The following is a 23216-nucleotide window of genomic DNA, read 5'->3' on the forward strand; positions in this document are numbered from 1 at the left end:
AGGCGTCCACCTATAGAACTAAGGCCCACGCTCTTTTAAAATACTCATTAACACCTTTCATTTGAAACCCATATCGTACAAACGAATTCTAGAGTCACCCGTGGTCTACCTTTATGGCGATATCTCGAAAAGGCGTCCACCTATAGAACTAAGTCCCACGCCCTTTTAAAATACTCATTAACACCTTTCATTTGATACCCATATCGTACAAAAAAATTCTAGAGTCACCCCTGGCCCACCTTTATGGCGATATACCCATATCGTACAAACAAATTCTAGAGTCACCCCTGGTCCGCCTTTATGGCGATATCTCGAAAAGGCGTCCACCTATAGAACTAAGGCCCACGCCCTTTTAAAATACTCATTAACACCTTTCATTTGATACCCATATTGTACAAACGCATTCTAGAGTCACCCCTGGTCCCCTTTATGGCGATATCACGAAACGGCGTCCACCTATGGAAAGAAGGATCACTCTCTTTTAAAATACTCATTAACACCTTTCATTTGATACCCATATCGTACAAAAAAATTCCAGAGTCACCCCTGGCCCACCTTTATGGCGATATCTCGAAACGGCGTCCACCTATGGAACTAAGGATTACTCCCTTTTAAAATACTCATTAACACCTTTCTTTTGATACCCATATTGTACAAACAAATTCTAGGGTCACCCCTGGTCCACCTTTATGGCGATATTTCGAAACGGCGTCCACCTATAGAACTAAGGCGCACTCCCTTTTAAAATACTCATTAACACCTTTCGTTTGATGCCCATATTGTACAAACAAATTCTAGGGTCACTCCTGGTCCACCTTTATGGCGATATCTCGAAAAGGCGTCCACCTATATAACTAAGGCCCACTCCTTTTTAAAATACTCATTAACACCTTTCATTTGATACCCATATCGTACAAAAAAATTCTAGAGTCACCCCTGGCCCACCTTTATGGCGATATCTCGAAAAGGCATCCACCTATGGAACTAAGGCCCACTCCCTTTTAAAATACTCATTAACACCTTTCATTTGATACCCATATCGTACAAACAAATTCTAGAGTCACCCCTGGTCCACCTTTATGGCGATATCCCGAAAAGGCGTCCACCCATAGAATTAACGCCCACTCCCTTTTACAACACTTATTAGCACCTTTCGTTTGATACCCACATTGTACAAACGCATTCTAGAGTCACCCCTGGTCCCCTTTATGGCGATATCACGAAACGGCGTCCACCTATGGAAAGAAGGATCACTCTCTTTTAAAATACTCATTAACACCTTTCCTTTGATACACATGTCACACAAACACATTCCAGGGTTACCCTCGATTCATTTTCCTACATGGTTATTTTCTCTTATGTTGCCACCATAGCTCTCAACTGAGTATGTAATGTTCGGTTACACCCGAACTTAACCTTCCTTACTTGTTTTTATTCTCAGTTGAGCAGAGCTCACAGAGTATATTAACTTTGATTGGATAACGGTTGGTTCTACATGTATAAAGGAATCGAGATAGATATAGACTTCCATATATCAAAATCATCAGTATCGAAAAAAAGTTCGATTGAGCCATGTCCGTCCGTCCGGCCGTTAACACGATAACTTGAGTAAATTTTGAGGTATCTTGATGAAATTTGGTATGTAGGTTCCTGGGCACTCATATCAGATCGCTATTTAAAATGAATGATATCGGACTATAACCACGCCCATTTTTTCGATATCGAAAATTTCGAAAAAGCAGCAACGTTACTCTTATTACTATATGTATGTTTAATAAAAATTAGAAAAATCGGAAAACGACCACGCCCACTTTTTAAAAAAAAATTTTTGTATAGTCAAATTTTAAAAGAAAAGTAAATATCTTTACAGTATATAAGTAAATTATGTCAACATTTAACTCCAGTAATGATATGGTGCAACAAAATACAAAAATAAAAGAAAATTTCAAAACGGGCGTGGCTCCGCCCTTTTCATTTAATTTGTCTGGGATACTTTTAATGCCATAAGTCGAACAAAAATCTACCTATCCTTGTGAAATTTGGTAGAGGCTTAGATTCTAGGACGATAACCGTTTTTTGTGAAAATGGGTGAAATGGGTTGAAGCCACGCCCAGTTTTTATACACAGTCGACCGTCTGTCCTATCCTTAACACGATAACTTGAGCAAAAATCGATATATCTTTACTAAACTCAGTTCACGTACTTATCTGAACTCACTTTGTATTGGTGTAAAAAATGGCCGAAATCCGACTATGACCACGCCCACTTTTTCGATATCGAAAATTACGAAAAATGAAAAAAATGCCATAATTATATACCAAATACGAAAAAAAGGATGAAACATGGTAATTCTATTGACGCAAAATATAACTTTAGAAAAAAACTTTGTAAAATGGGTGTGACACCTAACATACTAAGTAGAAGAAAATGAAAAAGTTTTGCAGGGCGAAATCAAAAGCCCTTGGAATCTTGGAAGGAATACTGTTCGTGGTATTACATATATAAATAGGTAGCGGTACCCGACAGATGATGTTCTGGATCACCCTGGTCCACATTTTGGTCGATATCCCGAAAACGCCTTCACATATACCACTAAGGGCCACTCCCCTTTAAAACCCTCAATACCCTTAATTTGATACCCATATCCACTTATAGAACTAAGGCCCACTCCCTTTTAAAATACTCATTAACACCTATAGAATTATGGGCCACTAAGGGCCACTCCCCTTTAAAACCCTCATTAACACCTTTCATTTGATACCCATATTGTACAAACGCATTCTAGACTCACCCCTGCTCCACCTTTATGGCGATATCCTGAAAAGGCGTCCACCTGTAGAACTAAGGGCCACTCTCTTTTAAAACCCTCAATAATACCTTTAATTTGATACCCATATCGTACAAAAAAATTCTAGAGTCAACCCTGGTCCACCTTTATGGCGATATCTCGAAAAGGCGTCCACCTATAGAACTAAGGCCCACTCCCTTTTAAAATACTCATTAACACCTTTCATTTGATACCCATAACGTACAAACAAATTCTAGAGTCACCCCTGGTCCACCTTTATGGCGATATCTCGAAAAGGCATCCACCTATAGAACTAAGGCCCACGCCCTTTTAAAATACTCATTAACACCTTTCACTTGATACCCATATTGTTCAAACAAATTCTAGAGTTACCCCTGGTCCACCTTTATGGCGTTATCTCGAAAAGGCGTCCACCTATAGAACTAAGGGCCACTCCCTTTTAAAACCCTCATTAATACCTTTAACTTGATACCCATATCGTACAAAAAAATTCTAGAGTCATCCCTGGCCCACCTTTATGGCGATATCTCGAAAAAGCATCAACCTATAGAACTAAGGCCCACTGCCTTTTAAAATACTCATTAACAACTTCATTTGATACTCATATCCTACAAACGCATTCTAGAGGCACCCCTGGTCCACGTTTATGGCGATATCCCGAAAAGGCGCCCACCCATAGAACTAAGGCCCACTCCCTTTTAAAATACTTATTAACACCTTTCGTTTGATACCCATATTGTACAAACGCATTCTAGAGTCAACCCTGGTCCACCTTTATAACGATATTCCGAAAAGGCGTCAACCTATTTAACTAAGGCCCACTCCCTTTTAAAATGCTCATTAACAACTTTCATTTGATATCTACCCATATCGTACAAACAAAGTCTAGAGTCAGCCCTGGTCCACCTTTATGGCGATATCCCTAAATGGCGTCCACCCATAGAACTAAGGCCCACTCCCTTTTAAAATATTTATTAGCACCTTTCCTTTGATACCCATATTGTACAAGCGCATTCTAGAGTTAACCCTGGTCCACCTTTATAACGATATTCCGAAAAGGCGTCCACTTATAGAACTAAGGCCCACTCCCTTTTAAAATGTTCATTAACACCTTTCATTTGATACCCATATCGTACAAACATATTCTAGAGTCACCCCTGGTCCACCTTTATGGCGATATCTCGAAAAGGCGTGCACCTATAGAACTAAGGCCCACGCCATTTTAAAATGCTCATTAACACCTTTCATTTGATACCCATATCGTACAATCAATTTCTAGATTCACCACGGTTCCACCTTTACGGCGATATCTCGAAAAGGCGTCACCTATAGAACTTAGGCCCACTCCCTTTTAAAATACTCATTAACACCTTTCATTTGATACCCATATCGTACAAACAAATTCTAGAGTCAGCCCTGGCCCACCTTTATGGCGATATCCCTAAATGGCGTCCACCTATAGAACTAAGGCCCACTCCCTTTTAAAATACTCATTAACACCTTCCATTTGATACACATGTCATACAAACACATTCCAGGGCTACTCTAGGTTCTTTTTACTACATGGTGATTTTCCCTTATTTTGTCTCCACAGCTCTCAACTGAGTATGTAATGTTCGGTTACACCCGAACTTAGTCTTCCTTCCTAATTTTATACTCAGTTGAGCATAGCTCACAGAGTATATTAACTTTGATTGGATAACGGTTGGTTGTACAGGTATAAAGGAATCGAGATAGATATAGACTTCCATATATCACAATCATCAGTATCGAAAAAAATTCGATTGAGCCATGTCCGTCCGTCCGTCTGTCCGTCCGTCCGTTAACACGATAACTTGAGTAAATTTTGAGGTATCTTGATGAAATTGGGTATGTAGGTTCCTGGGCACTCATCTCACTTCTTCGATATCGAAAATTTCGAAAAATCGATAAAGTGCGATAATTCATTACCAAATAAGGATAAAGCGATGAAACTTGGTAGGTGAGTTGAACTTATGACGCAGAATAGAAAACTAGTAAAACTTTGGACAATGGGCGTGGCAGCGCCCACTTTTAAAAGAAGGTAATTTAGAAGTTTTGCAAGCTGTAATTGGTCGTTGAAGATATCATGATGAAATTTGGCAGGAACGTTACTCTTATTACTATATGTGCGCTGTTTAGGCCACAGGCCTAAATATATTTCCCCCCCTCGTAACATAACTTTCTTTGGTTATTTTCTTTCGTTACTACCACCCACATATTCTTGTGATCACTATACACACAGGCATGTGTGAGTGGTAGTACGTATGTATCCTAGATTTTTACCGCTGTGAGCCCGCGGTACGGCAACTTTGTTGCCGGGAAACCCAACGAAGGAGCTGTATCGTGGGTTCATCGGCTCATGTAGCAAAGAGTCTCGTCCTCTTTTAATCCAGCAGCCAGCAAAGGAACACGTAATCGCCCGTTCACGTAAGTTCAACTTTTCAAAATTATTATCACATATATATAATTTTCCACAACATTTGTTAAACCTTTTCTTAACACTTGTTGTATTTATATAAATAAAAGCACTTTGTGAATTCTTTTTATTAATACGAAATCTTTTTGGTGTTTTTATTTTATTTCCCCCTTTTTTCGCCTTAACTATTATTTAACAAATACGTGGGTGCGCGCCGTTGCCACCACGCATTTGTTCATGGTCCTTACCGCGCCGGTAAAGAGAACCAGTCACACAATTACAGTCCACTCAACTCTCTAGGCATTAAAGCAAGGAAGCATACCAAACTCGTGAGAATACACAGGAAAAACCAAAAATTTCAACAACAGATATCAGCAATTGTCCATGGTGATACAATTTTCTTGGTGATACCAGCGATTTTATATTCGAAACAACAACAACTGATACATTTTTGGTGGTACCTTTTGGAAACATCCAACAACAATATTTAAATCACATTCGATTATCCGGATCAACACTTTGATAAAAGGTACGTGGTTTAAAAATATTCCGTGCTAGGTAGGGGTTTCTTTTAATTTCACTTTTACTAAAATTTCAAAATAAAATTAAAAATTACAAAGTGGCTCTTTATATTAAACAGTGCAAGTGATTTTTTGTTCGTGAAGTGAGAAGTCTTATTTTGTGCAAAAATAGGACAAAAGGCGCTTAACGCAGTTATTTAAAGTTTGTGCAACACGCCTTGTGACTATCCGGAACAATCCCCCACCAGCGGTAAGATTTTCCGGACACAGCTCAAGGTAGCACAACACCGCTTTGCGCCAATTTTCTATTTTCACATTTGCAGGATTTATCTGAAAAAATTCATTTAATCCACAGCACAAAAATTCCATTTGTTAAGGTTACTTATTCAGAAACCTGTAAATTTAATTTAGGCGCACATTTAATCAAATAAAATTTTTTCTCACATATAAATCACTTGCACTTATTTACACGGGCAATACGTTTGCAATTTAGTTTGTTGCTATAGCGCAAAGTGCACTTAGTGTAATACACACATATGGTTGTTGTTGTTTGGGTGGCCAATAGCCTTATTCCTGGCACAATTATTTAAAAAAAAAAAAAAAACTGAAGAATTATTATTCTCACTTGCGGCAATATACAAATCAGTTTTGACTGATCTAATTTGGTTATATAAAAGTTCACATTCCTTGGTTAAATTATCAAAAAGTCCATAACAAGCGTACATATATTTTTTTCTTCTTCCACTGACACCATTTTTGCACTAGCCATTACTTATTGGCTTAGACAATTCAGTAGCAATTCTGCATTAGCACTTTCCTTAACATTTACGTGGGTGCGCGCCGTTGCCACCACGAAATTGTACTTATCCCACTTGGCACATAAGCCTCTGTACAGTCCTTTTCACGTTAGCCATAACTTATCGGCTTACACAATCAATTGGTAAATTTGTGCATACATACGCGTACACCAAATACTTTCACTTGTCACATTATCACTTCCAAGTTCTGTCCTTTGGCGACATTTTTCACTCACTACTCTCTGCAAAGGTAATTTCTGTATAAACTTTTGGGTTTTTATTTTTATCCACAATGAAGACCTATACACGCCAAGCAGATGCAGTGACGGAGTATGAAAATGACTTCAACGACATGTCACCTTCACAACACAGTAAACACTCCCTAATATACCAAAGGGATGAGTTAAAAACTCTGTGGGAAGCTACGAAGGTGACATACGAAAAGCTCTTAGGTTCATCAGAGCTTGATTCAAAGGACTTATCGGCTATCAAGAAGAAGCATAAAATGTGCTATTTCAGCTTCCCAAAGTGTCAGGCGGCAATAGCTGAGCTTTTGGAAAATTTTGAAAAGAAAGATAAGAAAGTAGATGTCTCAGATAATATGGAATATCATGTGCGCCTGCCAGCATGTGATACGGATATTTTCAAAGGTGACTATATTTCATGGCCGTCTTTTAGGGACATGTTCACTGCCATATATATTAATAATAGTAAACTCCATGCAGTGCAAAAACTATACTATTTAAGGCAAAAAACTCAAGGGGAGGCCAAAGAGTTAGTGGAACGGTGTTCCTTAACAACAGACGGTTTCGATACAGCGTGGAAAAATTTATGTGACCGATACGAAAACAAACGTATCTTGGTCAATGCCCAATTAAAAATTCTTTTTAGTTTAAAAGCAGTTGAGAGCGAATGCGGTAGCTCCATTAAAAAACTGCAACGTGAAATAAACAATTTTATCTCAGCGCTTCAATGTCACAAGATTGACATATCAAACTGGGATGCAATTCTAACGTATTTGTGCTCCACAAAACTGCCAGAAACCACACTGGCTCTATGGGAACAAACCATAGAAAATAAAACAGATATTTCAAAATGGGCAGATATGGATAAATTCTTATCCAGCAGATTCCAAACGTTGGAAACTGTCGTAGATATAAGAGGGGATACGGTTTCTAAACCCTCTAAGCCACATGCTTCTCGTTCCTCGGCAGATACATCGTCGAAACGATTAGGGTCCTACCAGGCAAGTGCAACAGTAACCAAACCTACGTGTAAGATGTGCAAAAGTCCTGCACATCGAATTTCAAAGTGTGAAAAGTTCTTACGTTTAACACCCAATAAACGGTTTGAACAAATTAAGAGCAGCCGTGGGTGTATAAACTGCCTTTCTGCTGGCCATTCGGTGACAAAGTGCACCAGTCAAATGAACTGTGCCACATGTCATTTAAGACATCATACGCTGCTTCATATTTCGAATCAGCCAAAACCAACAAATACTCCTGACACTATCGGAGCATCTACCTCAATGGAAGCTCAAATACGACGCAATGCTGAAAGAGAAAACGCTCCGATTAATAATGTGAACTCATGTTTCGCAAACACAAATAAAGGGGTATTACTAGGGACAGCTCTGGTCAATATTCATTTTAATGGTGTTGACTATTCGGCGAGAGTCCTAATAGACTCGGGATCGGAATGTTCATTCATTACCGAGAAACTAAAGCGCAGAATTAATCTGCCATCCAAACACCTGCATGCCCAAGTTTCGGGCATCAATAATACAATGTCTGCACAAGTAAAAGAAGCATGCAACATACAACTGCGGTCACCAACCGACCCATTAATCAATATCAATACGATCATGCTGGTTTTACCATAACTGACAGGGAATCTTCCAACTTGCCAAATAAACGCAATGACTAGGCAAGCATTCCCTGACTTAGTACTGGCTGACAAACGATTCTTTGTCAATGAGCCAGTCGATCTAATTCTGGGCGGAGACATATACCCCCAAATTATGTTAGGCGGCATTAAGAAAAATGTGCTAAACACATTAATAGCACAGGAAACGGTGTTCGGCTGGATTTTGACAGGCCGTACCGATGCGGTTGATTCAAATAAAACCTTAGTTTCATATTTCAATGAGGTCACTTTAGATAAACAATTGGCGGCTTTCTGGGAGATAGAGGAAATTCCAAAGAAGAGGAGCATCAATAAAGATGATACTTACTGCGAGAAGCTCTACAAATCCACAACAGTTCGGAACAACGATGGCAAATACGTAGTCTCCTTACCCTTTAGGAAAGAATTTAGCCTAGGCCCCTCATTAAGAAGTGCCTGTACTCAATTTTATCGCAACGAGACACGACTTGCGAAAAACCCAGTCCTTCAAACGGAATACAATAGAGTTGTATCCGAATATGAAACTTTAGGGCACATGAAACAAATAGGCAATATTTCGCCAGACTCAAATGACTGTTACTTCCTACCTCACCATGCTGTTATAAAGGAGGGAAGTACAACGACAAAAGTCAGAGTCGTATTTAATGCATCTTGTCCTACCACTAACGGCAAAAGTCTAAATGATGCCTTATATCCAAGTCCGATTCTTCAATCCGACCTGACAGTTCTTATACTACGTTGGCGGCTGTTCAAATACGTATTTAACAGCGACATAGAAAAAATGTATCGCCAAATATGGGTAAATGAAAACCAAACAAAATATCAGCGAATCATATTTCGCAAATGCCCCAAAAACCCAATTAACATTTATGAATTGAAAACGGTAACCTTTGGGGTTAATTGTGCTCCGTATCTTGCGATCCGGACACTACACCAACTGGCTGATGACGTGGAGACATCGCATCCAATGGCAGCAGATATCCTGCGGAATTGCATGTACGTTGATGACGTACTCGCCGGTGGACACAACATCGAAATTGCAATCAAGGCAAGGGACGAAATATCATTGGCATTGCAATCGGCAGGTTTCCCATTGCGAAAATGGACGTCCAACTGCAAGAAAATCCTACAGGGTATACCGAAGCAACACCTATTAAGCGAGGATTTTCTTGAGTTTGAAGACACCAGCATGGTAAAAGCACTCGGTATCAGGTGGAACGCCCATTTCGACTACTTTTACTTCACAGCGAAACCCTTTGACAATAACCACGCCGTAACAAAAAGGTCAATACTTTCTGCGATCGCAAAACTTTTCGACCCTCTTGGCTGGCTGGCACCAGTCGTAATTGTAGCCAAAATAATAATGCAAAATATTTGGTTGGAAGGGACAGGCTGGGATTAAGATGTGTCTGAAACTACTCTACATCGGTGGCAATCATTCATGACGGACTACGAAAAGATCAACGATATACGCATACCGCGATGGGTTCACTACACATTGAAGGACAATGTCGAAATACCTGGATTCAGCGATGCCTCGGAAAAAGCATATGCCGCCACTGTTTTCCTGAGGGTACAAACAAAGGATCAAGTCTTCACCAACCTGTTGATGGCCAAAGCGAGAGTAGCCCCGGTCAAAACCATATCATTGCCACGACTGGAACTCTGCGGCGCAGTCCTACTTGCAGAAATTATAGAGTCGGCCATGGAAAATATTCAAATTTCAAACATTAAAGTAACCCTTTGGACAGATTCGACTATAGTACTGGCATGGATCCGAAAACCACCATGTTCGTGGTCAACGTTTGTGGCACATCGAATAACGAAAATCATCGACAAAGTTGGAGACAAAGTATGGCGGCATGTAGACTCTGCGTCAAACCCTGCAGATTTGGCGAGCAGAGGCCTCCTCGCTTCGGATCTAATCGACAATTCTTTGTGGTGGCAGGGACCTTCTTGGTTACAAGAAGACAACGAAAATTGGCCAACACAAGAAGAAGATTACAATACGAATATGGAGGAAAAGAGGGTGAAAGTTCATACAACTTCGGTCAAAAATAACTTTGATATTCTAGATAGGTTTTCCGATTTACCAAGGGCTTTGCGGGTTATATCCTATATTCTTCGGTTTTACCAGAATACGCACCCAAAAACTAAAGCCTCCTTCAAAAGGGATTCTCATTCGATCGCTCCTGACGAAATAGAAAAAACAACACGAAGATTGATAACAATATGCCAGAGGCAACATTATCAAGAAGAGTACGCAAACTTGAAGTCAGGAGATCTTATAAATGGGAAGAGTGAGATTTTACCCCTGAACCCATATATAGATGAAGAAGGCATCATTCGAACTGGGGGGCGGACTGGGGCATCGAAAGACATGTCCGATAATGAAAGTCATCCCATTATTCTTCCTTATACTTGCAGGTTATCCAGACTTATAGTCCAATCCTCTCATGAGACCACCCTGCATGGAGGGAACCAGCTGATGCTACGTCATATCCGCACTCAGTACTGGATCTCACGCGTTAAAGTCATGATAAGGTCGGTTATCCACAACTGTAAAGTCTGCACTATTTACAGGAAGCGGACACAAACGCAACTTATGCGGATCCTTCCGAAAGAGCGCACCACCTTTACTAGGGCCTTCACTAACACTGGGGTAGATTTCGCGGGACCATTCGATATAAAATCCTACCGAGGGAGGGGATGTCGAATTTCAAAAGGATACGTTTGCCTGTTCGTCTGCTTTTCGACGAAAGCCATCCATCTGGAAGCGACAAACGACCTTAGTACCGGGTCCTTCCTAGCTGCCTTCGCCAGATTTGTATCCAGACGAGGCTGTCCGAAAAACGTTTACTCCGACAATGGTACTAACCTGAGTTTAAGGCATTTCTGCGTGAAGCAAGGGACGGAACATTAAATAAATATAGCCATCACACTTTAGAATGGCATTTTATACCGCCAAGCGCTCCTCACATGGGAGGTTTGTGGGAAGCGGGGGTAAAAAGTTTTAAGACACACTTTAAAAAGATCGCGTCCGACCATAAATATACTTTAGAAGAGTTTACAACCCTCTTATGTCGAATTGAGGCCTGCCTCAACTGGAGACCTCTAAGTCCCTCATTTAATGACCCTTCCGACCTGGAGCCGCTTACTCCAGGCCATTTTCTCGTAGGCGGGCATCTTTTAGCTCCACCTAAACTCGATTGTAGTGAAAACCCTGCCTCAATTGTAAACCGATGGCAAAAGATGAAAGCCCTTCATCAAACCTTTTGCAAAAGATGGAAATCGGAATATCTCACCGAGATCCAGAAACGGTATAAATGGAAACATCCACAATCCAACTTAAAACCCGGGGACCTAGACGTCATCAAGGAGGATAACCTACAACCGAACGAGTGGAAAATGGGGAGAGTCGTCAACACACACCCAGGTTCCGATAACCGTGTACGTGTTGTTGACGTTCATACAATGAAGGGACAAATTACGAGACCAATCGCGAAATTGGTACTACTTCCGCCCAACGACAAGGAAAATGAACTTTAATAGTCCATATCCCTTTATTCCAAATAACCCAGCTCTCGTTCATTCCGAATGAGGCCAACACACCGATAACCCTGCTCTGATTCCCCTGAACAAGGCCAACATACCCTAACGCAGACTCACTATCTGCCCCAGAATACAATTGAATTAGCAATCACACCCCAAACATCAATTGCCATATGAACCACACATTCAAACTTAAAAGTATTTTCGAATATAAAATTAAGGTACACGTCGTAAAGGTTTAAAAGTGCAAATAAATGTTTAACAAGCCGGCCCAATAAAACCGCACGGCGTTCCTTGCCCTAACCCAAATAAGCATGCGTTGCGACAATGTAAAGCATGTGTGCAAACGTCGAATCTAAATGTCACGCAGAACAAAAATTGGAAATCGAGTTAGGTTTTCACGTAGCAAATTCAACTTGGGTTGCTCTCATATAACTTGTATGTACATGAGACATTTTTTGACAGAAAATTACTTGCGTGCGTTTATATTGGGTTGGCTGTAAGAAACACAAGGTGGTGTTCTGAATAGCAATCCGGCCTGTTCTGGATTCCGACTCGCTTTGAAAGGTCAGGCGAGGTTGATTCCGAGTCGATTTCTTTTTGGTGTTCTCAGTTCCGATTTAAACAAATCGATTCGAAGCCGATTTCGTATCGTTTTCATATCGAGTCGATAATAAAGCGAAACAGCTGTTTTTATTTATTTTGGTTTTAGTTAAATTAAAATTGTGCAAAAATTTGAACAAAATGCCAGCACCAATGGTTTTCGGAAATGCAGAGGCAACAAGACAATTGCAATTTTGCATAACAAACGCTAAAGAATCGATCGATCGAAATTGAGAACACGTCGGCTTGCTTTCGACCGGAATCGCTTTGCTTGGGTGGGACAATTCTTGATAGGAGTTTTCAAATTGAGATTTATTATACTAAATAAACAAATAGTCCAGCAAAACGTTGTAATAAATCTTCCAAATAAAATGAATAATTTAATAAAACTTATTTGTGGGGAAAATAATGTAATGATCTGTGCTTAATGGGCTAAATACTTTCGATTCCGGAGAACAGGTCCGAATAACTTAAATCCCAATTTGAATATCCTAATATTTTCCACATAAGACAATTAAAAGCGGAACATTAAACTAAAATAAAGTGACTAACACAAAAGGGTATTAACTCAGATTTCTGCACACTATCCTTTATGTGCATTCCATTCCAACCAAAGAAATTTCGCAAACTATTTGGAACATACTAGAACCGGGAGACTTGGATGTTGAAGTATTAAGCATCAAAATCAACATTTCAGACGCTATTTTATAGTTAAGCAAATAAAATGCATTTTCAAACCCTACTCATACGTACATCTATCTTCAACTTAAGTATGCTTTGGGAATCATTTCAAGAGAGTAGCTAAACCCCTGGAGCCTACTAAAGAATTTGGCATCGCTGACTTCGTTTATTCTTTCAGTAAATCGGGATAAAGAATTTTTGAAAAGAAGAAAAACTGCACCCATCTCGGGTAACTTAACAACTTGAGGTCAATTTGAAGCATGCCCGACTTGGGCCATTTTATTTAAATTCATGGTTATTTTCTAATTTTTAGAAAAAAGTTATGCGTAGAGAGCATGTAAAAGGCAAGAAATCAACAAATTAATCTGGCTCAGGATCTTTGCAACGAGATGATGGCGTATCTGACCAACATTATGGCTCATTACCGCGAGAGATTTCGAATCGTCATTTACTACTCACCTGAACGATATCCATATAATAGCGTCCCTCTTCAACCGCTCCTTGTATTTCATAATGCAGCGCTGCAGCTTCTGACGTTGGTACGTTGCCATCGTCGGGCAATAGCGAAAGAGTTGTATGAGTTAGCCATGTTGATTACACAATCTTCCCTCAGAAAAAAAGAATATAATTATATTAATAAGCCTTCAGTACCTCCAAGATGTAATTTTATACACACCTACGCTTCCTTTGTGTGATATCCACCGGCAAATATATGACAGACTTGGCTCTATCGACACCCGCTACCTCCGGTTCTAGCGCGCGTTGTCCTGGTCGGCACATAGACATAAAGAATGTTTAGCAGCACAACTTGCAACAGCACCTTATTAATTGTCAATGGTTATGAGCGTTTTGCCGGTATAGCAAGCCGTTTTTAAGTGCCCAAAGTTTCGCCTTCGTATGACGTATGCCAAAGCGGTGGCATATAGAAAAGTGTTGAAAGATCGCTTGACGATAGAAAGCTGACGATTAAGTTATTGAGTTCGGTTGAGCAATGTAAATTCAGTCGTGGAACTTGTTTTCGACAGCGCTCCATTATGTGCAAGATTTTGGATTAAAATAGAAACCAAATTGCTCTTTAGAACGTAAACACTTCCAGTTACCTCATTTTACTTCCTTTATATTAGGCCCATTTCAAGTTGTCAAGTTTCATCACAAAATTTTGCATTAGTTCTACTTAATTATATTTTTGTATCTTTAATCTAATACAAACTGTCAGCATGAGTTCAAAATTGCCGGTGTAATAAAAAAGGTTAGCAAATCTTACAACATTACAAATCAAGAGGAATCTGGATTTCAAGACGATGATGAAACTTTAGCAAATATCATGACCGCTGAAGAATACCTCCAACATAAGGATATATGTACAAAGGCTCGAGTATGAACAGCTGATTTTTTTTTTGGATATGGTGAACTCTGATGGGTTGCTAGTTTGCGCAAAGGGTTTGCACTACGATAGCGTACTTACAAATATATTAAAAGTGTACAGCGATCCAGGCAATTTAGTGCTTGTAATGAATTGTTCAGATTGGGATATATTGCTATAAATCTAAATTGGAACAGAAATATGTACATGAAGTAGCGTACACAGTTACGGACAGAGAACGCGTTTACTTGGAAGACGGCATTCAATTCATAGGCACACGAATTCTAGGGGTTGATCTTTTAAAGCGTCGTTCACCCAGTGAGCTAATAACGGGCATCGTTGTGCTACGCGCACACACCATTATTGAATCCTGTCAAGAAGCATTTGCTTTGCGTCTCGTATCGTATGAGTAATAAAACTGGTTTTATAAAGCATTTTCCAACAGCGCCGAAGCTTTCACAAGTGGATTTAGTCATATTGAGTGCACTATGCGTAATCTGTTTGTAAAACAATTAGTTATTTGGACGCGTTTTCATGCTATTGTACAACAATCACTGAAGCCTCATGAGGCACAAACTATTGAGTTGTTCCCATGACGCTAATACAAACACATCTGCTTAATATAATGAATTGTTAGTGCGTGAAATTAAGCGTATAAACAGACCGGAAGATTTGGAAGAGATCACAGTAGAGAATTGTATAACAAAAAATTTCATAATATACAGCAAGCGCAACTGGATTGTATTTGGCATCAATTGAATTCGCAGACTACATTGATAGTAGCTGATTTGAAAATTTTACGCAATCTTATGATTTCCAATACATATCATGATGCAGTGGCCGCGTATGCACTAACCAAACGTTATCACACTACAGAGTATGCGCTTCGTAATTCGGGTTGGACGTTTTTAGATTCAGCTGAGCGAATATTCAATTTAACCAGAGAGCGCGTTTACAATGCACAAGGTGAGTTTGAACATGAACCCTATCCCAAATGGAAATTTTAGCTGAAATACTCAAAGTTGAAATACCGGGCGATATGAAACGTTCACGTCCCGACTGCGCAAGTGCCACCCAAAATCGTAATACTTTGTCATGATACACGTACCTGCCTTCAATTGCGTCTATTTCTCACACAAGGTGGTGAACGCTTTCTCTTATTTGCTGCAAGGCAGCATGAGATACCAATCGGTAAACTAGCTGATTGCTATAAGTTAAGGAAATGGTAAATGCACTAACGCAATTTGAGAAAACTATCAGCGGCAAAAACACAAGCACACAAAAGGGGAATAGCACTCAACCAAACACGAAAGAGAATGACGTTCTAAAGAATGAAGCTTCGGACTCAGAACAAAGCACCCCTATGGATGAGCTGACGCAGCTGTTGACTGATGCTAATGGTGATGAAGATCTTGCAGCAAAATATTTTCAAGAAAGTTATATGCTAACTATTACACAATTAAGTGATGCTGACGAAACTTTAACTTATGCTGGCGCCGATGCAAATGCAAGCGGGGCTACGGAGACCTCTATTATGGATACTTCGGTTTCGAGCCATTTCCACAGCTAGAACACCTGGATATAACTGCGGCTGTGGCGGCACGTAAACAACCACTAATCTGCATACAAACATTCAAACCAGAACGAGAGGGTGCTATGTCACTCGATCGCATACTCGATGAAATACAACCACAGTATGTTATAATGTATCATTGTAATGTGGCCGCAATAAGACAATTGGAAAGATGCGAAGCGCGTCAACGGCGCGCTCCGAAAGATCGGACGCATGTATCCTTCCCTTTACATGCGCACACCGTAGAAGAACAATCGTATTTGACTAGCTGGCGACGTGAGAAGCAAGCATTTAGAATGATTATTAAAACGAAGCGTGTAATGGTTATACCAGAGTACCAAGATGGCAAAACAGATGAAGCTTTCATGTTGTATAGAACCTATGCAGAAACTGAAGGCGTGGACGCGGCTAATGCGGCTAGTCGTGAAGCAGGCGGTCAAGCGAGCCTCATACCTTTTGTTTCAGCCAAATTATCGTAGATATGCGTGAATTCCGTTCTGATTTGCCATGTTTAATACATAAATGAGGCATGGAGGTGCAACAAGTTACTATCACGATTGGCGACTATATACTCACACAGATATTTGTGTTGAACGTAAATCGATCTCCGACTTAATTGGTTCACTAAATCCCGGACGCTTATACAATCAATGTGCACAAATGCAACGTTATTCTGCCAAACCAATAGAAAGCAAAAACATATTTTCTTGGGAGTAATATAAAGCCAACATATTTTCGTGTCGAATTGAATGGCACAAATAATCCCAATATGCTATATATAATTCGAAAAAGCCGTTTATACATATTTCCATGAAGCGAAAATCTGGAAAGAAAAGAAGAAACTCAATTAATTAATAAAAATATAACCAAGTCTATGAGTGTACTCACCGCCGCGTGTTAAATGAATGACATTTTTTCATTCAGGAAATGGAAGAGCGACATCTGCTAGTCAAAATCTCTACACTCCATTTCTGACTGTCAATGCACTGTGTTACCGACATTATGCCTTACGCGTTGCTACACGCAACACATGTCGCGTATTACATATCTCGATCAATCATTCATTTGGTCGCGAATGTGTTTATAGAATATCGATAACGAATGAAAGCTGTTGATGAGTGCTTTATTACAGGGTAGTTTTCATACCTATTGGTGACTAGGGTCTCGAAATTGAGGCCAAAACGTGGACCCGGGTACCCCTAGAAAGTGTTTATACAATATGGATAACAAATGAAAACTGTTGATGAGTGCTTTAGTACAGGGTAGATTTCATACCTATTTGTGAAGGGTCTCGAGATATAGGCCAAAACGTGCATCAGGGTAACACTAGGATATGTTTTATGGGTATCAAATTGCAGCTGTTGATGAGTGCTTTAGTACAGAGTAATTTTTATACCGCTGGGTGACTAGGGTCTCAAGATATGGGCAAAACCTGGACCCGGATACCCCTAGAATGTGTGTGTAATATGGATATCAAATGAAAGTTGTTGCCGAGAGCTTTAAAGTAATTTTCACTGTAATATTCGATTTAGTCGCATTAACCTGGCAAAACTGATAAATGTGCATGCGAAGCCGAAATAAAGACATGAATTAACAATACCCACATAACTATTTACATACGTCCTATTCGATTTGCCTGGTAATTAGGGATGAAGAAGAATGGGAAAAACTTTAGAGAAGAGAAAAGACGGAAGGAGAAGGAGACTGAGAAAGAGATAGAGTGAGAAGAAAATAGAGATAGATGAAGCGAAAAGACGGAGGGAGGAGTGAATAAAAGGATTAAGAAAAAGTGAGGAGGGGGAGGGTGGAGGGGCAGAGTTAGACGGAAAAAGTTTATTAAAATCTATGGAGATAGACCAAATTTAGGGCAGAACAACGTCTGACGGGTCTGCTAGTTACATATATAAATAAATTAGCGGTACCCGACAGATGAAGTTCTGGGTCACCCTGGTCCACATTTTGGTCGATATCTCGAAAACGCCTTCACATATACAACTACCAACATTCCTTTTTAAAACCCTCATTAATACCTTTAATTTGATACCCATATCGTACAAACATATAACAGAGTCACCCTGGTCCACCTTTATGGCGATATCTCGACAAGGCCTCCAACTATGGAACTAAGGCCCACTCCCTTTTAAAATACTCATTATCACCTTTCGTTTGATACCCATATCGTACAAAAAAATTCTAGAGTCAGCCCTGGTCCACCTTTATGGCGATATCTCGAAAAGGCGTCCACCCATAGAACTAAGTAAGGCCCACTCCGTTTTAAAATACTCATCAACACCTTTCGTTTGATACCCATATTGTACAAACGCGTTCTAGAGTCACCCCTGGTTCACGTTTATGGCGATATCTCGAAAAGGCGCCCACTTATAGATTTAAGGCCCACTCCCTTTTAAAATACTCATTAACACCTTTCATTTGATACCCATATCGTACAAAAAAATTCTAGAGTCACCCGTGGTCCATCTTTATGGCGATATCTCGAAAAGGCGTCCACCTATAGAACTAAGGCCCACTCCCTTTTAAAATACTCATTAACACTTTTCATTTGATATCCATATTGTACAAACGAATTCTAGAGTCACCCCTGGTCCACGTTTATGTTGATATCCCCAAAAAGGCGTCCACCCATAGAACTAAGGCCCATTCCCTTTTAAACTACTTATAAACACCTTTAATTTGATACCCATATTGTACAAAAGCATTCTAGAGTCACCCGTGGTCCACCTTTATAACGATATTCCGAAAAGGCGTCCACCTATAGAACTAAGGCACACTCCCTTTTAAAATACTCATTAACACTTTTCGTTTGATGGGTATCGTACAAACAAATCCTAGAGTCAACCTACAATATCATTGGTCTATCTGCATAAATTTTAATAAGCTTTTTCAGTCTAACTCTACCCTCGCCCCTTTACACTTTTTCCTAATCTTTGTATTCACTCCTCCCTCCGTATTTTTCGGTTCATCTATCTCCATCTTCGCCTCATTCTATCTCTTTCTCAGTCTCCTTCTCTCTTTTATCTTCTCTCATATTTTTCTCATTCTTCTTCATATGTTATTGCCCGTCCCAGAGGATGGTATGTATTTTGTTCCAGTCCCATTCCGAGTCTCAGTCCCAGTCACACTCCGAGTCTCGGTCTCAGTCTCAGTCCCAGTCCTAGTCCTAATCACAGTCCCAGTCCGTCTCTAGTCTACTTCCCGGAAAAAGGCATTGTAAATACTAATATAGGCAAATTTATATCCCAAATTTCAGGCAAATCGAATAGGATGTATGTAAATAGGTATGTGGGTATTATTAATTCATATCTTTATTTCGGCTTCGCATGCATATTAATCAGTTTTGCCAGGTTGATGCGACTAAATCGAATATCACAATGAAAATTACTTTAAAGCTCTCAGCAACAGCTTTCATTTGATATCCATAATAAACACACATTCTAGGGGTATCCGGGTCCATGTTTTGGCCTATATCTCGAGACTCTAGTCACCCAGCGGTGTGAAATTCTTTCTGTACTAAAGCACACACCAATAGCTTCAATTTGATACCCATAATGTAAAAACTCATTCTAGGTGTTTCCGGGTCCACGTTTTGGCCTATATACCGAGACCCTAGTCACCCAGCGGCATAAAACTTACTCTGTACTAAAGCACACTTCAACAGCTTCAATTTGATATCCATACTTTAAAAACACATCCTATTGTTACCCTGATCCCCGTTTTGGCCTATATCTCGAGACCCTAGTCACCAATAGGTATGAAAATTACCCTGTACTAAAACACTCATCAACAGCTTCAATTTGATACCCATAATGAAAAAATACTATCTAGGCCTTCAAGGGCCCACGTTTTGGCCTATATCTCGAGACCCTTGTCACGCAGAGGTATGAAAATTACCCTCTACTAAAGTACTCATCAACAGCTTTCATTTGTTATCCATATTCTATAAACATATTCTAGTGGTACCCGTGTCCACGTTTTGGCCTATATCTCGAGACCCTAGTCACCCAGGGTTATGAAAGTACCCTTTACTAAAGCACTCATTAACTGCTTTCATTTGATATCCATATTACACACACATTCTTATATCACGAGACCCTAGTCACCAATAGGTATGAAAACTACCCTTTAGTAAAGCACTCATCTGCAGCTTTCATTTGATATCCATATTGTATAAAAATTGTCTCGGGGTATACGGGTCCACGTTTTGGCCTACATATATCTCGAGACCCAAGTCACCCAGCGGTATAAAAAATAATCTTTAGTAAAGCACACATCAACAGCTTCAATTTGATACCCACAATGTAAAAACACACCCTGTTGTTACCCTGATCCACGTTTTTGCCTATATCTCGAGACCCTAGTCACCAATCGGTATGAAAACTACCCTGTACTAAAGCACTTATCAACAACTTTCATTTGATAGCCATATTGTAGAAACACATTCTAGGGGTGCTCGGGTCCACGTTTTGGCCTATATCTCGAGACCCTAGTCACCCACGGTACGAAAAATACCCAGTATCAAAGTACTCATAAACAGCTTCCATTTGATACACATATTGTACAAACACTTCCTGGAGTAACCCGGGTCCATGTTTTGGCGTATATCTCGAGACCCTAGTCACCCGGTATCAAAGTACTAATAATACAAACCTTCCCCGTGGCAAAATACATATATATATACTAATTTTCATAATAATCGGTCCCGTAGTTTTTTAGTTCATCGATGACATACGTACAAACATTCATTTTTATACTCAGTTGAGCAGAGCTCACAGAGTATATTAAGTTTGATTGGATAACGGTTGGTTGTACAGGTATAAAGGAATCGAGATAGATATAGACTTCCATATATCAAAATCATCAGGATCGAAAAAAAATTTGATTGAGCCATTTCCGTCCGTCCGTCCGTCCGACCGTCCGTCCGTAAACACGATAACTTGAGTAAATTTTGAGGTATCTTGATGAAATTTGGTACGTAGGTTTCTGAGCACTCATCTCAGATCGCTATTTAAAATGAACGATATCGAACTATAACCACGCCCACTTTTTCGATATCGAAAATTTCGAAAAACCGAAAAAGTGCAATAATTCATTACCAAAGACAGATAAAGCGATGAAACTTGGTAGGTGAGTTGAACTTATGACGAAGAATAGAATAGGCACCGCCCACTTTTAAAAGAAAGTAATTTAAAAGTTTTGCAAGCTGTAATTTGGCAGTCGTTGAAGATATCATGATGAAATTTGGCAGGAACGTTACTCCTATTACTATATGTACGCTTAATAAAAATTAGCAAAATCGGAGAAGGACCACGCCCACTTTTAAACAAATTTTTTTAAAAGTAAAATTTTTACAAAAAATTTAATAACTTTACGAAAAGTAAATTATGTCAACATTCAACTCTAGTAATAATATGGTGCAACAAAATACAAAAAATAAACAAAATTTCAAAATGGGCGTGGCTCCGCCCTTTTTCATTTAGTTTGTCTAGGATACTTTTAATGCCATAAGTCGAACAAAAATTTCCCAATCCTTTTGAAATTTGGTAGTGGCATAGATTTTATGACGTTAACTATTTTCTGTGAAAATGGGCGAAATCGGTTGAAACCATGCCCATTTTTTATACACAGTTGTCTTTCTGTCCTTCCGCATGGGCGTTAACACCATAACTTGAGCAAAAATCGACATATCTTTACTGAACTTAGTTCACGTACTTATCTGAACTCACTTTATCTTGGTATAAAAAATGAACGAAATCCGAATATGACCACGCCCACTTTTTCGATATCGAAAATTACGAAAAATGAAAAAAATGCCATAATTCTATACCAAATACGAAAAAAGGATGAAACATGGTAATCGGATTGGTTTATTGGCGCGAAATATAACTTTAGAAAAAACTTTGTAAAATGGTTGTGACACCTACCATATTAGGTAGAAGAAAATGAAAAAGTTCTGCAGGGCGAAATAAAACACACTTGAAATCTTGGCAGGTATTACATATATAAATAAATTAGCGGTATCCAACAGATGATGTTCTGGGTCACCCTAGTCCACATTTTGGTCGATATCTGGAAAACGACTTCACATATACAACTACCAACACTCCCTTTTAAAACTCTCATTAATACCTTTAATTTGATACCAATATCGTACAAACACATTCTAGAGTCACCCCTGGTCCACCTTTATGGCGATATCTCGAAAAGGCGTCCACTTATAGAAATAAGCCCCACGCCGTTTTAAAATACTCATTAACACCTTTCATTTGATACCCATATCGTACAAACATATTCTAGAGTCACCCCTGGTCCACCTTTATGGCGATATCTCGAAAAGGCGACCACCTATAGAACGAAGGCCCTCTCCCTTTTAAAAATACTCATTAAGCCTTTTATTTGATACCCATATCGTACAAACACATTCTAGAGTCACCCCTGGTCCACCTTTATGGCGATATTTCGAAACGGCTTCCACCTATAGAACTAAGGCCCACTCCCTTTTAAAATACTCATTAACACCTTTCGTTTGATACCCATATTGTACAGACATATTCTAGAGTCACCCCTGGTCCACCTTTATGGCGATATCTCGAAAAGGCGACCACCTATACAACTACCACCACTCCCTTTTAAAACCCTCATTAATACCTTTAATTTGGTACCCATATCGTACAAACACATTCAAGAGTCACCCCTGGTCCAAACGCATTCTAGAGTCACTCCTGGTCCACCTTTATGGCGATATCTCGAAAAGGCGACCACCTATACAACTACCATCACTCCCTTTTAAAACCCTCATTAATACCTTTAATTTGATACCCATATCGTACAAACACATTCGAGAGTCACCCCTGGTCCACCTTTATGGCGATATTTCGAAACGGCGTCCACCAATAGAACTAAGGCCCACTCCCTTTTAAAATACTCATCAACACCTTTCATTTGATACCTATACTGTAC

The 23216-nt window shown here is 39.6% G+C and overlaps 1 pseudogene; it reads left to right on the forward strand.

Moving 5' to 3' along the window:
• LOC137235076 (DNA repair endonuclease XPF-like) overlaps positions 1–16958 on the forward strand; it is a 28964-nt pseudogene extending 12006 nt beyond the window's left edge.
• The last annotated feature ends 6258 nt before the right edge of the window (positions 16959–23216 follow it).

Source organism: Eurosta solidaginis, chromosome X (genome assembly GCF_040869045.1).
Source record: "Eurosta solidaginis isolate ZX-2024a chromosome X, ASM4086904v1, whole genome shotgun sequence".
Lineage (NCBI taxonomy): Eukaryota > Metazoa > Arthropoda > Insecta > Diptera > Tephritidae > Eurosta > Eurosta solidaginis.